Below are 18,275 nucleotides of genomic sequence, written 5' to 3'. Positions count from 1 at the left end.
ACCTACTCTGGCTTTGTAAAATAATAAAATCTTGATTGAAGCGAAATAACCCAATTTTCTTCAGACACCAAAACTTCACCTCCTCCATGCACCAAGGCAAAGAGAATGACTGGGGTTTGTGGGAAGGGAAGTGATACTTAACAGCTTTGTTGTGGTGCTCTTTGCCTTCTGCTGGCCAGGAGTGATATTCCCAACAGTAAATGATGACGTTGTGGACTCACCATATCTTAGGAAAGAAATAAGATTTATTTACACAGTAAGACAATAAATTAATAACACTATCTTCCACAGAAAAATAGATATCACAATTTAACACAAGGGTACAGCTTACCTTTGCAAAGACAATTGTGTATGTAATAGTACAGAAATAAATAAATTAATGTGATCATCAGTTGAGTAAATAGTCACATATAGATTGAAGTCACATGGGTTTCAAGTAAAGTTCTCAAGGGTCTCTTTCTTGGCACAAAGTCACAATTTTTTTCCAGCATATTCAATACTGGCTATAGGACTGGAGATGAAATCCATTGATATAACCGCAGAAAGCCAGTTTTCAAGGTTATCCCATGGTTATATAGGTTACCCATTCAAATGGCTGAGTACCTATGTTTTAGAGGAAGCATCTATTATTAAAGCTATTTTGTTCATGGTAGTTACCTACCAGGGCTTAGCATTCCCAGCTGTGTTCATTAGTGTGTGCCATAGACAAGTTGTATTAATAGTAGGTTATATTGCTAACACTAGACAAACCTTTTCAATACTAGGTGTCAAATTAACAATGAAATATGCAGAATTCTTTAAAACAAATGCAACAGAATCTTAGTGTCTTTACCTTGGTCCTTTGTTGCCATTTTGTTCTGGTATTTTGTTATTTGTAGATGCTGATAAAATGCAGCATGTGTTTGTTAAACTTTAGCGATTCAGGGCTAGATTACCACTTGCGTGAGTATTAAAAGGTGAAAGTGAGTGGGGACCTAGGGACCGATTTACTAATGTGTGGGCGGACATGATCGTCTGTAGCGGATCATGTCCGCCGCACATTGATAATCATTTGTGCACCCTGCACATTCACATTGGCCGCTAGCAGGGGTGTCAAGCAACCCGATCGTATCCGACTGCGCTAATTGCTGTCTGCCGCCTCAGAAGTGGCGGATGAGTTAAGGAGCAGCGATTTTACAACCACTGCTTCTTAACTTCCGTTTCAGGAGTGGGTCAGAGGCAGCATCCGATTCAACTTGTAATACACATGGTAAACCTGCACTTGTTACAAGTTTACTTCCAGCGGTGTTTGTGCAAGAGTGAATGCGCTAAATAGTGCACCACTTGTAATCTGGCTCCTAGACGTGTACAAGTATATTAAGATTATTTTCAAACATGGTCATAAGCCAAACCTACAGCTGATAAAGAAATACCAAAGTATGTTTTTATTCCTTTATACTTCTGCTGTACATTTATCTCTTTTTCCCCAGTACTTATTCTATATATTGAGCTCAGGATAAGACCATGGGACCGATTTACTATATGGCGGGCGGACATCGATATATGCCAACAGCATACGCTGTCGGCATTTATCATTGCACAAGCATTTATTGGCAGAGGTTGGCAGGCGGGTTAAGGAGCAGCACTGCTTCTTAACTCCTGATTCCGGCGAGCCAAAAGGCTTGCGCGGAATGAGCAGCTGCTGCTTAGTAAATTGGCCCTTTATAACATTCTGTATAGTGTCTTTGATATAAATACTAAATGTAATATGTTTATGGCACCAAAGAGAGTTTAAATCCAGCATAGAAAGTTAGGGACAGTAAAGGGCAGGAACCAGAAACAAGAAGGGAAGCAGCAGGGACCAGAAACAAGATGTTGTAGGAAAGAGAAGAGGAGAGGAATGGTAGGAAACAAAGAGAGCTGCACTGGAGCCAAACAAGGGGAGCTTAGGGGAAACAATGTAAAACAGAGAAAGGACAGAGGGGAAGCAGGGACTAAGTAGAGGGGAAGCAGGAAATAAAGGAAGCAGTGGAGAGTGTAAGAATTGGGTGAGAATATGTAAAAGAAGAGCAGTAAGAAGATGGGTGCAGAGGAGCAGCAGGGAAACAGATCAGGAGAAGTTATGGAAGCACAGTGCTATATTTGTTACTATAAGGCTAGAATAAAGGAAATTTAATCTCCAGCAACGCAAATGTTTTTTCACTGTAAGAGCAATCAAATTGTGGAACTCATTACCTAAGGAGGTAGGAAATGCCAATACCTTAGATACATTAAAAACTGGTTTAGATACATTGCTGGCTAGAAACAGATTCAGGCATATGATTGCTTATGCTAAATGGGTCATATTTTTTATTTTGATTCATTTAAGCTCAACTGGAGCTTTTATTGTAAGTACTAGTCCTAAAGCCCGTGTACACGGGCCAATTTTTTTAAGTACCGCGGTTCCAACTCTTGCTCCCTCTCTCTCCCCTTCTCTTTTGCGCTCTCCCCTTCTCTTTTGAGATCTCTCTCTCCCCCTGTTTTGCGCTCTCTCTCCCCCTCTTTTGATCTCTCCCCCTTCTCTTTTGCGCTCTCTCCCCCCTCACTTTTATGCTCTCTCCCCCTCTCTTTTGTGCTCTCTCCCTCCCTCTTCTGCGCTCTCTCTCTCCCTCTTTTGTGCTCTCTCTCCCCATTCTCTTTTGCACGCTCTCTCTCTCCCTCCTCTCTTTTGAGCTTTCTCTCTCCCCTCTCTCTTTTGCAATCTCTCTTTTCCCCCTCTCTTTTGTGCTCTCTCTCCCCCCTCTATTTTGAGTTCTCTCTCTCACTCTCTTTTGCGCTCTCTATCTCCCCCCTCTCTTTTGAGCTCTCTCTCTCCCTCTCTTTTGCGCTCTCTCTCTCCCCCCTCTGTTTTGAACTCTCTCCCCCTCTTTTGTGCTCTCTCCCCCTTCTCTTTTGCGCTCTCTCTCCCTCTCTTTTGCTCTCTCTCTCCCCCTTCTCTTTTGTGCTCTCTCTCCCCCTTCTCTTTTGTGCTCTCTCTCCCCCCTCTCTTTTGAGCTCTCTCCCCCCTCTCTTTTGTGCTCTCTCCCCCCTCTCTTTTGAGCTCTCTCTTGCCCTCTCTTTTGCGCTCTTTCTCTCCCCCCTCTCTTTTGCGCTTTCTCTCTCCCCTCTCTCTGTTGAGCTCTCCCCCTCTTTTGTGCTCTCTCTCCCCCTCTTTTGTGCTCTCTCTCACCCCTTCTTTTGCTCTCTCTCCCCCTCTTTTGCGCTCTCTCACCCCCTCTTTTGCGCTCTCTCCCTCTCCTCCTCTTTCTCTCTCCCCCCCTCTTTTGCTCTCTCCCCCCTCTTTTGCTCTCTCCCTCTCCTCCTCTTTCTCTCTCCCCCCTCTTTTGCTCTCTCTCTCTCCCCCCTCTTTTACTCTCTCTCTCTCTTCCCCCTTTTTGCTCACTTTCTATATTTCCCTCCTCTCTTTTGGACTCTCCCGCCTCTCTCCCGTTGGCCACGCCCCTTCACGTGCACTCCCGCAAGGCCACGCCCTTGGCACGCCTGCGAGACCACGTCCCCATCATGGCACGACCGGTCATCCCTGTGAGACCACGCCCCCTTGCCACGCCCGCAAGACCACGCTACCCATCGCGGCACACCCAGCCACGCCCACACCAGGCAGCTTCCGCAGTGCGCACTCCTCTGCTGATCAAGACCAGGTATGTTTGTCCTCTAACAAAAAGCTAAGAACATAAGCGCTTCCCTCGATACTAAATCATATGCAAGTAATTGTGAAACTCCTGAATAGGTGCAATAATTACTCTGGTTTAAATACAAAAAATGATGACCAAAGTGACTACACCCCGTTATGTGCAGAGTTAATGGTAGATAGTTTATAAATACACTGAAGGGGTGTCCGTTAATGTCCCAAAACAAGTTCCATATAGTGCAAGTCGGTTCGCCTAACCTTAATAAAAATGTTCGTGATGAGAGCAATAGTCCCAGTAGGAAGCAGTGCAGGATATTAGTGGTGCGATATCCCCAAAGGCGGAACCCCTGTCGCCGCTGCTGTAAAGTGTGGTAATGGATGTAGGTGCCGCTCTGTGTTGCAAAAGGTTCTCCAGTGACTCCTTTGCTGTAAAAGACTGGAAAAGAGAAAAGGTCAAGAGCGTAATATACTCTCTAAGAGTAAAAGTTTTTACTGGATGATAAAAGCGCAATTTACAAGAATAAAACGTACAAGATTAAAAACAAAAATGAGCAAAGTGTGAATATATCACCATGGAAGTCTCCCCCAAGCAAAAGACGAAACGAACACAGCCAGATTCGCCAGAACCTTCAATGCTTTGTAAATTCGTTCTACAGCCTGTCACCTGTTTCAGAGCCTGTAAAGGGGGAGAGCACAAGTGCCTCAACGCGTTTCCTCTGGTCTCCAGCAGACTTTGTCAAGAGGTTAAATTACATGTCAGCCCAATTTTCTAGCTTAAATAGTGGTATTGTACCTATTGCTGGTACAAATGGTAAGTCAGGATTAGTCAGTGGGAATGTCAATCAATACGATTGCGGGTCCCTGTATAACCTAATGAGCAACCATCAGATGCGTTCCTGGACTTAGATACACCCACTGAGCAAAACTTATTGCTTAACCCTATAGTAGCAACTGGTAGCAATATTGTAGTTAGGGATCGCACACAGTATGTGAGAGAGACCTTAGTGACAGATAAACTAGTGTTGAATACATAGAGCATAACCAACAACATAATTAGCATACATCTATAGAAACATAGCCATTTTACGAAACTTACTATACTATTATTTGAATCAAATAATAAAATAGCTGTAAAAAACTACAGAAAACAAACGGATAAAAAGAGTTTTCTTAATGCTAAGAGTGGGCATCTACATAGATGGAAGACCAATATACCCTTAGGGCAATATCAGAGGATTAGGAGAAATTGTACCTATATGAGTGACTACTATACGGAAGCAAGTATACTGGATAGGAGGTTCTTAGACAAAGGATATGACCCCAGCCTTGTACATGAAGTTAAACATAGGGTATCCAACATGAGTAGAAACGATATGCTGAACCCTAAGGGCAGGGAGAACACAACCGAATTGGAGAATGTAAGATTTATTACCACCTTTAGTCAGGGGAGCAAAGACATTGCAAGGATCGTTAAAAAACACTGGTCAGTCCTAACCAGTGATCCTAGTTTAGGAAAAGTACTCCCAGACAAACCACTTGTCACTTTCAAAAAGAATACGTATTTTAGCTCCATCTAAATTAAGGTCACAAATTACAAACAAAACCATCCCTGAAACTAATTGGTTAAGAAGAGGCAATGAAACCTGGCCATGTAATATCAGTAAATGTGGGATGTGTAAACACATTAGGAAAGGGGATTCATTTAATGATGTTCATCATACTAAAACCTATAAGGTGAACAATAAGTTTACGTGCAAATCAGTATTTGTAGTTTATTTACTCACTTGTGAAGGTAATTGTTTCTATGTGGGGAGAACCAAGTGAATGATCAGAACCAGGTTCAATGAACACTGGAACAATATTAAGAACAAAGTTGAAGGTCACAGTGTTCCAGAACACTTTAGAATTGTTCATAATTCTGATCCTGAAAGTCTAAGAATCTGTGTTCTGGATTGGATTGCACCAAATGTTTCCAATAACAGGTTAAAAGCATTACGCCAACGAGAAACGTATTGGATAATGAGTTAAGCACTTTAAACACCTCTAGTATGTTAGGACTTAACCCCTTAATGACAGAGGACGTACCAGGTACGTCATAGAAAAAACTTCCCTTAATGACAGTTGACGTACCTACGTCCTCTGTTGTCTGAAGTGCTGGAAGCGATCATGATCGCTTCCAGCTGCTTACAAGGGATTGTAGTGATGCCTCAATATTGAGGCATCACTACAATCCCCCATTTCACATACCAATGCAGAAAGGGCCACTCTGTGGCCCCATCTGCATCAGCAATTTATGTGCATAAATTAGTTGGTGGGTGTGAGCTGCTTTTAATACTTATACCCCTAGGTGTTGAATATCCTGCTTCTGTTACCCATTGCGGCAGGGGGGGGGGGCGGGGGGGGGCGGGTGCAAAATATACTGGCAACTTGAATAAAAAAAGATCGATGTAGATGCAGGGGCATCTCTGTTTTTTACTAAGGGATCTGGGAGGGGGAGGGATGTAGATTATTTAGGGGGGCCAGCTACACTACAGAAAACAAATATTTTATATTAAAAAAGTAAAAAAAACTATTTTGGGGAGCAAATTGGGTACTGGCAGACAGCTGCCAGTACCCAAGATGGCGGCAAATAGATAGAGGGGGAGGGTTAGAAAGATGTATGGGGGGATCAGGGAGGTTGTGGGGTAAGGGGGGATCCATCACTGCAGACTGTATGACAAAAAATAAAAAAAATAAAAAAATATATTTTTATTTCAGTACTGGCAGACTTTCTGCCAGTACTTAAGATGGCGGTGACAATTGTGAGGTGGGGAGGGAAGAGAGCTGTTTGAGGGGGGTCAGGGGGGATCAGGGGGTGGGATGTGTCAGGTGGGAGGCTGATCTCTACACTAAAGCTCCAAAATTAACCCCACAAACTACCTAATTAACCCCTTAACTGCTGGGCATATTACAAGTGTGGTGCGCAGCAGTATTTAACGGCCTTATTATTACCAAAAAGCAACACCAAAGCCATATATGTCTGCTATTTCTGAACAAAGGGGATCCCAGAGAAGCATTTACAACCATAATTGCACAAGCTGTTTGTAAATAATTTCAGTGAGAAACCTAAAATTGTGAAAAATTTAAGTTTTTTTTTTAATTTGATCGTATTTGGCGGTTAAATGGTGGCATGAAATATACCAAAATGGGCCTAGATCAATAATTTGGGTTGTCTACTACACTACACTAAAGCTAAAATTAAACCTAAAAGCTCCCTACAAGCTCCCTAATTAACCCCTTCTCTGCTGGGCATAATACACGTGTGGTGTGCAGCGGCATTTAGCGGCCTTCTAATTACCAAAAAGCAACGCCAAATCCATATAGGTCTGCTATTTCTGAACAAAGGGGATCCCAGAGAAGTATTTAGAACCATTTATGCCATAATTGCAGAAGCTGTTTGTAAATAAATTCAGTGAGAAACCTAAAGTTTGTGAAAAAAATTGTGAAAAAGTCAACAATTTTTTTTATTTGATCGCATTTGGCGGTGAAATGGTGGCATGAAATATACCAAAATGGGCCTAGATAAATGCTTTGGGATGTCTTCTAAATATAAATATATACATGTCAAGGGATATTCAGGGATTCCTGAAAGATATCAGTGTTCCAATGTAACTAGCGCTAATTTTGAAAAAAAGTGGTTTGGAAATAGCAAAGTGCTACTTGTATTTATGGCCCTATAACTTACAAAAAAAGCAAAGAAGATGTAAACATTGGGTCTTTCTAAACTCGGGACAAAATTTAGAAACTATTTAGAATGGGTGTATTTTGGTGGTTGTAGATGTGTAACAGATTTTGGGGGTAAAAGTTAGAAAAAGTGTGTGTTTTTTTCAATTTTTTCCTCATATTTTATATTTTTTTTATAGTAAATTATAAGATACTAGTCCTAAAGCCTGTGTACACGGGCCATTTTTTGCAGTACAGCGGTCCCACCCCTTGCTCTCTCTCTATCCCCCCTCTATTTTGCTCTCTCTCTCTCCATTTTGCTCTCTCTCTCTCTCCCCTCTCTCTTGCTCTCTCTCTCTCTCTCTTTTGCTCTCTCTCTCTCTTTTGCTCTCTCTCTCTCTCTCTTTTGCTCTCTCTCTCTTCCCCCCTCTCTTTTGCTCTCTCTCTCTTTTTCTCTCTCTCTCTTTTTCTCTCTCTCTCCCCTCTCTTTTGCTCACTCTCTCTACCCCCTCTCTTTTTCTCTCTGTCTCCCCCTCTCTTTTGCTCTCCCTCTCTCTCTTTTTCTCTCTCTCTCCCTCTCTTTTCCTCTCTCTCTCTCTCTCTCCCTCTCTTTTGCTGTCTCTCTGCCTCTCTTTTGCTCTCCCTCCCTCTCTTTTGCTCTCTCTCCCTCTCTTTTGCTCTCTCTCCCTCTCTTTTGCTCTCTCTCCCTCTCTTTTGCTCTCTCTCTCCCTCTCTTTTGCTCTCTCTCTCCCTCTCTTTTGCTCTCTCTCCCTCTCTCTTTTGTGCTCTCTCCCCCTCTCTTTTGCTCTCTCTCCACTTTCTCTTTTACTCTCTCCCCTTTCTTTTGCTCTCTCTCTCCCCTCTCTCTTTTGCTGTATCTCTCCCTCTCTTTAACTCTCTCCCCCTCTCTTTTGCGCGCTCTCCCACACTCTTTTGTGCGCTCTCTCTCCCCTCTCTCTTTTACTCTCTCCCCTTTCTTTTGCTCTCTCTCCACCCTCACTTTTGCTCTCTCTCCTCCCCCTCTCTTTTGCTCTTTCTCTCTCCACCCTCACTTTTGCTCTATCTCTTCCCTCTCTCGTTTGCTCTCTCCCCCCTCTCTTTTACTCTCTCTTTCTCCCCTTCTTCTGCTCTTTCTCTCTCCCACTCTTCTGCTCTCTCTCTCCCCTCTCTTGCTCTATCCCCCCTCTCTTTTGCTCTTTCTCTTTTGCTCTCTCTATGCCCCCTCTTTTGCTGTCTCTCTCCCTCTCTTTATCCTCCCTCTTTTGCTCTCTCTATACCCCCTCTTTAGAGCTCTGTCTCTCACGTCACGCCTGCCCCCCCCCAACACGCCCCTCCCCGTCCGCGTCACACCCACCCGGCCACGCCCACTCCACGCCAGATGCCAGGTGAGGTCAGTTGGATTAAGGCCAGGTGTGTTTGTCCTCGCGTGCTGTCTCTACTGCGCATGACAGCTTCGGACAAACACACTTGGCCTTTTATTATATAGGATAATGAAAATAATGGTATCTTTAGAAAGTCCATTTAATGGCGAGAAAAATGGTATATAATATGTGTGGGTAAAGTAAATGAGTAAGATGAAAATTACAGCTAAACACAAACACTGCAGAAATGTAAAAATAGCCATTGTCATTAAGGGTAAGAAAATTGAAAAATGGTCCGGTCATTAAGGGGTTAATAAAGACCTAGACTTACAGGCCTTCATGTAATTTCATGGGAACATATTCAGGTACGCTTTTCACTATTCCTCTAGTTTGATCAAGTGAGTAATACAAATTTCTATTCGATGAATATATTCCCTCCTTGTACACCACTCGCTCTCATAATAGTCGATTAACAAGTATACTCCAATTATTCTAAATCTGTAATGACAATTTAATAGAGACCTCCTTACTACATAGGTTCATTACACCTTAGTTTTAGGATAGTCTAGAATTTCATTACACTCTATACGATCTTTGTATTGTAGTTTTTGTTACATTTTATATGTTTGGTACATTTACAATATCCCTGTGTATTTTCATGTTTTATAACCGAAGGTCTGAACATATTTGACTCAGACATCCACTTTGGATATTAAATGTTTTCAAAAAATAGTTTTGTAAAATGGCTATGTTTCTATAGATGTATGCTAATTATGTTGTTGGTTATGCTCTATGTATTCAACACTAGTTTATCTGTCAGTAAGGTCTCTCTCACATACTGTGTGCAATCCCTAACTACAATATTGCTACCAGTTGCCACTATAGGGTTAAGCAATACGTTTTGCTCAGTGGGTGTGTCTAAGTCCAGGAACGCATCTGATGGTTGCTCATTAGGTTATACAGGGACCCGCAATCGTATTGATTGACATTCCCACTGACCAATCCTGACTTACCATTTGTACCAGCAATAGGTACAATACCACTATTTAGCTAGCAAATTGGGCTGACATGTAATTTAACCTCTTGACAAAGTCTGCTGGAGACCAGAGGAAACGCGTTGAGGCACTTGTGCTCTCCCCCTTTACAGGCTCTGAAACAGGTGACTGGCTGTAGAACGAATTTACAAAGCATTGAAGGTTCTGGCGAATCTGGCTGTGTTCGTTTTGTCTTTTGCTTGGGGGAGACTTCCATGGTGATATATTCACACTTTGCTCATTTTTGTTTTTAATCTTGTACGTTTTATTCTTGTAAATTGCGCTTTTATCTTCCAGTAAAAACTTTTACTCTTAGAGAGTATGTTACGCTCTTGTCCTTTTCTCTTTTCCTATGTTTGTCCTTTGCAGTCTCTACTGCGCAAGACTGCATCTGACAAACATACCTGGCCTTTTATTATATAGGATATTATTATATTAAGATTTGTATAAGATGAACTTGATGGTCTTCTATCTTTTTTTCAATCTCATCTACTATGTTATATTACAAGGTCCAAGAGAAACTGAAATGACTGCTTACAGTACTTGGATTTACTTTGCTTGGCAGGTTAGCAATCAGTTAGATTACGAGTTATGCGCGCTATAGGGAATTTAACGAATGCAACAAAAGTTGCGTTATTTCACCCCCTATAGCACAGCCATTACAAGTTTTGAAACAGCCGGCTTGTGCGTGCGATATGGTTGCGTTGAGCTCCATACCACACACACTACAAGTGCTGTTTTGAAGTGTTCGTGCACACTTTCCCTATAGACATCAATGGGGAGAGCGGGTTAGAAAAAAACCTAACACCTGCGATCGCGGAATGAAAAGCTCCGTAACACCCTAACATAAACCCCACGTCTAAACACCCCTAATCTGCCACCCCCAACATTGCCGACACCTACATAATGTTATTAACCCCTAATCTGCTGCTCCCGATATCGCCGCCACCCAAAGAAATCTATTAGCCCCTAATCTGCTGCTCCCGATATCGCCGCCACTATACTAAAGTTATTAACCCCTATTCCCCTGCACCCCAACATCGCCCACACTATAATAAATCTATTAACCCCATTCCGCCGCTCCCCGACATCGCTAAATACCCCTAAACCTCTGGCCTCCCACATCACTACCACTAAATAAATCTATTAACCCCTAAACCGCCAGCCCCCCACATTGCAACAACCTAAATTAAACTATATTAACCCCTAAACCTAACCCTAATGTAACCCTAACACCCCCTAACTTTAACATAATTAAAATAGAGCTAAATTAAAGTTACAATTATTAACTAAATAATACCTATTTAAAACTAAATACAAACTTACCTATAAAATAAAACCTAAGGCCTAGATTTAGAGTTTGGCGGTAGCCGTCAAAACCAGCGTTAGAGGCTCCTAACGCTGGTTTTTACCGCCCTCTGGTATTTGGAGTCAGTCATTAAAGGGTATAACGCTCACTTTCCAGCCGCGACTTTTCCATACCGCAGATCCCCTTATGTCAATTGCGTATCCTATCTTTTCAATGGGATCTTTCTAACTCCGGTATTTAGAGTCGTGTCTGAAGTGAGCGTTAGAATTCTAACGACAAAACTCCAGCCGCAGAAAAAAGTCAGTAGTTAAGAGCTTTCTGGGCTAACGCCGGTTTATAAAGCTGTTAACTACTATGCTCTAAAGTACACTAACACCCATAAACTACCTATGTACCCCTAAACCGAGGTCCCCCCACATCGCCGCCACTCGATTAAATTTTTTTAACCCCTAATCTGCCGACCGCCACCTACGTTATCCTTATGTACCCCTAATCTGCTGCCCCTAACACCGCCGACCCCTATATTATATTTATTAACCCCTAATCTGCCCCCCACAACGTCGCCGCCAGCTACCTACAATAATTAACCCCTAATCTGCCGACCGCCACCTACGTTATACTTATGTACCCCTAATCTGCTGCCCCTAACACCGCCGACCCCTATATTATATTTATTAACCCCTAATCTGCCCACCTCAACGTCGCCTCCACCTGCCTACACTTATTAACCCCTAATCTGCCGAGCGGACCGCACCGCTACTATAATAAAGTTATTAACCCCTAATCCGCCTCACTCCGCCTCAATAACCCTATAATAAATAGTATTAACCCCTAATCTGCCCTCCCTAACATCGCCGACACCTAACTTTAATTATTAACCCCTAATCTGCCGACTGGAGCTCACCGCTATTCTAATAAATGTATTAACCCCTAAAGCTAAGTCTAACCCTAACACTAACACCCCCCTAAATTAAATCTAATTTTAATCTAACGAAATTAATTAACTCTTCTTAAATAAATTATTCCTATTTAAAACTAAATACTTACCTGTAAAATAAATCCTAATATAGCTACAATATAAATTATATTTATATTATAGCTATTTTAGGATTTATATTTATTTTACAGGTAACTTTGTATTTATTTTAACTAGGTACAATAGCTATTAAATAGTTAATAACTATTTAATAGCTAAAATAGTTAAAATAATTACAAATTTACCTGTAAAATAAATCCTAACCTAAGTTACAATTAAACCTAACACTACACTATCAATAGATTAATTAAATAAAATACCTATAATTATCTACAATTAAACCTAACACTACACTATCAATAAATAAATTAAATACAATTCCTACAAATAAATACAATGAAATAAACTAACTAAAGTACAAAAAATAAAAAAGAACTAAGTTACAAAAAATAAAAAAATATTTACAAACATTAGAAAAATATTACAACAATTTTAAACTAATTACACCTACTCTAAGCCCCCTAATAAAATAACAAAGACCCCCAAAATAAAAAAATGCCCTACCCTATTCTAAATTACTAAAGTTCAAAGCTCTTTTACCTTACCAGCCCTGAACAGGGCCCTTTGCGGGGCATGCCCCAAGAAGTTCAGCTCTTTTGCCTGTAAAAAAAAACATACAATACCCCCCCCCCCAACATTACAACCCACCACCCACATACCCCTAATCTAACCCAAACCCCCCTTAAATAAACCTAACACTAAGCCCCTGAAGATCTTCCTACCTTGAGTCGTCTTCACCCAGCCGAGCCAAATTCTTCATACAAGCAGAGCAAGAAGAGGTCCTCCATCCGGTAGAAGTCTTCATCCAAGCGGGGCAGAAGAGGTCTTCCATCCAATTGAAGTCTTCATCCAAGCGGCATCTTCTATCGTCATCCATCCGGAGCGGAGCGGCAGCATCCTGAAGACCTCCAACGCGGAACATCCATCCTGGCCGACGACTGAACGACGAATGACGGTTCCTTTAAATGACGTCATCCAAGATGGCGTCCCTCAAATTCCGATTGGCTGATAGGATTCTCTCAGCCAATCGGAATTAAGGTAGGAATATTCTGATTGGCTGATGGAATCAGCCAATCAGAATCAGTTCTTAACTATTTAATAGCTATTGTACCTGGTTAAAATAAATACAAAGTGACCTGTAAAATAAATATAAATCCTAAAATAGCTATAATATAAATATAATTTATATTGTAGCTATATTAGGATTTATTTTACAGGTAAGTATTTAGCTTTAAATAGGAATAATTTATTTAATAAGAGTTAATTAATTTCGTTAGATGTAAATTATATTTAACTTAGGGGGGTGTTAGTGTTAGGGTTAGACTTCAGGCAAAATCCACGGCACGCCAGTAATCATAGGTAACATGTATACACCAAATGAGGCACACAACTCCTTCCTAACCAAAATTAGTAATTTTATCAAACATTGGAAGCGTTACAGGATAATCCTAGGGGGAGATTTCAACTTAGTAGTTGACCGCAGCTAGGACAGATCTAGCGCGATGGGGGACCCATAGGGGAGCCATCGAGGAAAATACTACTAGATTTTCACATTGACCACAATTAAATTGATTGTTGGAGAACTTTGCATAAAGGTGAGAGGGATTACACATTCTACTCCCCAACACATGGCTCTTTTTCTCGCTTAGACTATATTTTTGTAAGCCAAATTATGCAACCACTCTTAATGAAAGCTAAAATAATTGACACCTCGTGGTCGGACCACGCAATAGTTTCTACAACCTTATCAGGCATACTCAACCCCAACAGACAGAAATCTTGGACATTAGATCCAACACTATTACGAGACAATCTGTTCCTACAAGCCCTGAAGGACGACCTTACATATTTTGCTAGGGAAAATGACAACACTACTTCCAGCACTCTCATCGAATGGGGAGCAATGAAAGCCTATGCTAGAGGCCTCTTGATGGGAGAATCTAGCAAGCAAAAGAATAAACTAACACTTAGGTTAGATCAATTAAAAAAAAGAATTGGAGATTCTATCTAAACAAAACAAAGAGAACCCATCTATAGCCTTAGTCAACCAAATAAAATCTACCAGAAGAGCGATAGATGATCTTCTCCATAAGGAAGTTTATAGAACAATTCAAATATTAGATACCCATTATTTTATTTATGCAAACAAACTGGACAAAATGCTGGCTTACAAATTAAAGAGCATTACTAGAACTACTTCTTTACCCCATATTCAAACACCTGAAGGTAGACCCACTAACAATCCACAAGAGATAGCTAACACGTTTGCCGACTATTATCAAAAGCTGTATGATATTCCTAAGAAAGTGGGAGGATTAGATCTTAGCACTAAATCTAGAGAGTTCTTAACAGAATGCCAACTACTGGTCCTCAACAAGGAGGCTATAGACAAACTTAATGCACCCATCACTTTACAAGAAACACTTACATCAGTTAAAAACACCAAAGTAACTAAAGCCCCGGGTCCCGAATTTTTTACAGATCCCTAAAAGATATTATCGCTCTCAGTTGGTGAAAAATTTTAACCATATAATGGATGGTCATATAATACCCCCAGAGTTACTATTAGTCAGAATTTCAGTAATACCCAAACCGGGAAAGAACAAACAGCATTGCCAGAACTATAGGCCTATTTCATTAATTAATCAGGACATCAAACTATTTGATTGAACCCCTTTATTACTTCCCCAATACATCCTGACCAGGTGGGATTTATTCCCCATAAGGAAGCTCCAGATAATATCCGTCACACGATAGACCTAATCAATTTTGCTAATATAAGGAAAGTGCCTTCTCTGCTCCTTTCCTTGGATTCAGAGAAGGCATTTGATAGAGTGGATTGGAAATACCTGTTCACCGTTTTGGAGACTGTGGGAATTCAGAGAAAATTTCTTACAGCTATACATGCAATATATTCAAAATCTAAAGCTTTTACTAAAATTGCTGCCTACCAGTCCAAAGACAAACTGAATGAGACAGGGATGCCCATTGCCCCCCCCCCCCTAGTGCATAGAGCCATTGGCGGCTACAATTACAAACTGTCAGGAGATTTCAGGAATAGAGGTAGAGGGCTCCACCTACAAGATCGCCTTATTTGCAGACGATGTTATATTGTCTCTCACCAAACCGCTATTATCACTCCCTGTACTGTACCAACAAATTCAGAAATTTGGACAGATATCCGGTTACAAGCTAAATGAAGATAAATGCGAAGGCCTAAGTATTAATCTTCCTGCAGAGACCAAAAAGTTGCTCAAAATAAATTTTAGTTTCTTTCATGTAATTAGCAAGAGTCCATGAGCTAGTGACGTATGGGATATACATTCCTACCAGGAGGGGCAAAGTTTCCAAAACCTCAAAATGCCTATAAATACACCCCTCACCACACCCACAAATCAGTTTTACAAACTTTGCCTCCTATGGAGGTGGTGAAGTAAGTTTGTGCTAGATTCTACGTTGATATGCGCTCCGCAGCAGGTTGGAGCCCGGTTTTCCTCTCAGCGTGCAGTGAATGTCAGAGGGATGTGAAGAGAGTATTGCCTATTTGAATTCAATGATCTCCTTCTACGGGGTCTTTTTCATAGGTTCTCTGTTATCGGTCGTAGAGATTCATCTCTTACCTCCCTTTTCAGATCGACGATATACTCTTATATATATACCATTACCTCTGCTGATTTTCGTTTCAGTACTGGTTTGGCTTTCTACAAACATGTAGATGAGTGTCCTGGGGTAAGTAAGTCTTATTTTCTGTGACACTCTAAAGCTATGGTTGGGCACTTTTTTATAAAGTTCTAAATATATGTATTCAAACATTTATTTGCCTTGACTCAGGATGTTCAACATTCCTTTTTTTCAGACAGTCAGTTTCATATTTGGGATAATGCATTTGAATCAATCATTTTTTCTTACCTTAAAAATTTGACTTTTTCCCTGTGGGCTGTTAGGCTCGCGGGGGCTGAAAATGCTTCATTTTATTGCGTCATTCTTGGCGCGGACTTTTTTGGCGCAAAAAATCTTTTCTGTTTCCGGCGTCATACGTTTCCGGAAGTTGCGTCATTTTTTTTTTACGTTCTTTTGCGCCAAAAATGTCGGCATTCCGGATGTGGCGTCATTTTTGGCGCCAAAAGCATTTAGGCGCCAAATAATGTGGGCGTCTTATTTGGCGCTAAAAAAATATGGGCGTCGCTTTTGTCTCCACATTATTTAAGTCTCATTTTTCATTGCTTCTGGTTGCTAGAAGCTTGTTCTTTGGCATTTTTTCCCATTCCTGAAACTGTCATTTAAGGAATTTGATCAATTTTGCTTTATATGTTGTTTTTTCTCTTACATATTGCAAGATGTCTCACGTTGCATCTGAGTCAGAAGATACTTCAGGAAAATCGCTGCCTGGTGCTGGAGCTGCCAAAGCTAAGTGTATCTGCTGTAAACTTTTGGTAGCTGTTCCTCCAGCTGTTGTTTGTATTAAATGTCATGACAAACTTGTTAATGCAGAAAATATTTCCTTTAGTAAAGTACCATTACCTGTTGCAGTTCCATCAACATCTAATGTTCAGAGTGTTCCTGATAACATAAGAGATTTTGTTTCTGAATCCATTAAGAAGGCTATGTCTGTTATTCCTCCTTCTAGTAAACATAAAAAATCTTTTAAAACTTCTCTTTATTCAGATGAATTTTTAAATGAACATCATCATTCTGATTCTAATGATTCTTCTGGTTCAGAGGATTCTGTCTCAGAGGTTGATGCTGATAAATCTACATATTTATTTAAAATGGAATTTATTCGTTCTTTACTTAAAGAAGTCCTAATTGCATTAGAAATTGAGGATTCTGGTCCTCTTGATACTAAATCTAAACGTTTAGACAAGGTCTTTAAATCTCCTGTAGTTATTCCAGAAGTTTTTCCTGTTCCTGGTGCTATTTCTGAAGTAATTTCCAGAAAATGGAATAGTTTGGGTAATTCATTTACTCCTTCTAAACGTTTTAAGCAATAATATCCTGTGCCGTCCGACAGATTAGAGTTTTGGGACAAAATCCCTAAAGTTGATGGGGCTATTTCTACCCTTGCTAAACGTACTACTATTCCTACGGCAAATGGTACTTCCTTTAAGGATCCTTTAGATAGGAAAATTGAATCCTTTCTAAGAAAAGCTTATCTGTGTTCAGGTAATCTTCTTAGACCTGCTATATCATTGGCTGATGTTGCTGCAGCTTCAACTTTTTGGTTGGAGACTTTAGCGCAACAAGTAACAGATCATGATTCTCATAATATTATTATTCTTCTTCAACATGCTAATAATTTTATCTGTGATGCCATTTTTGATATTATCAGAGTTGATGTCAGGTTTATGTCTCTAGCTATTTTAGCTAGAAGAGCTTTATGGCTTAAAACTTGGAATGCTGATATGTCTTCTAAATCGACTCTACTTTCCCTTTCTTTCCAGGGTAATAAATTATTTGGTTCTCAGTTGGATTCTATTATCTCAACTGTTACTGGTGGGAAAGGAACTTTTTTACCACAGGATAAAAAATCTAAGGGTAAAAACAGGGCTAATAATCGTTTTCGTTCCTTTCGTTTCAACAAAGAACAAAAGACCGATCCTTCATCCTCAGGAGCAGTTTCAGTTTGGAAACCATCTCCAGTCTGGAATAAATCCAAGCCTTCTAGAAAAGCAAATTGTTATTACAAAGAATTGAAAGAGTTAAAATGATGAATCAATTACCTGGCCCAGCCTATTTAAACAGGTGTGGTGTGTATGTATGTTATCACATGACTAAGGGGTACTGACCCCGAAACGTTGTGGTGTTCTGTGTCTGATCCTGTCTAATAAAAATACTTTGGGATTTTTACAAGAGGAGTTACCCTTATTTTTCTTTTTTATACTTTATTGCTGGGAGTGTGGCAGTCACTCCAAAAGGAGTACCCTCTATCTTGGGGTCTGAAGCCGGTGCTGGATTATCTTCACTTCTAGAAAAGCAAAGCCAGCTTCTAAGTCCACATGAAGGTCCACAAGGAAGGAGAATTCCTTCAGACCAGTTCTGGATCTAAAAATATTGAATCGTTATGTAAGGATACCAACATTCAAAATGGTAACTGTAAGGACTATCCTGCCTTTTGTTCAGCAAGGGCATTATATGTCTACAATAGATTTACAGGATGCATATCTGCATATTCCGATTCATCCAGCTC

Source organism: Bombina bombina, unplaced genomic scaffold (genome assembly GCF_027579735.1).
Source record: "Bombina bombina isolate aBomBom1 unplaced genomic scaffold, aBomBom1.pri scaffold_947, whole genome shotgun sequence".
Classification (NCBI taxonomy): domain Eukaryota; kingdom Metazoa; phylum Chordata; class Amphibia; order Anura; family Bombinatoridae; genus Bombina; species Bombina bombina.
Note: the sequence above shows the minus strand (reverse complement) of the source record.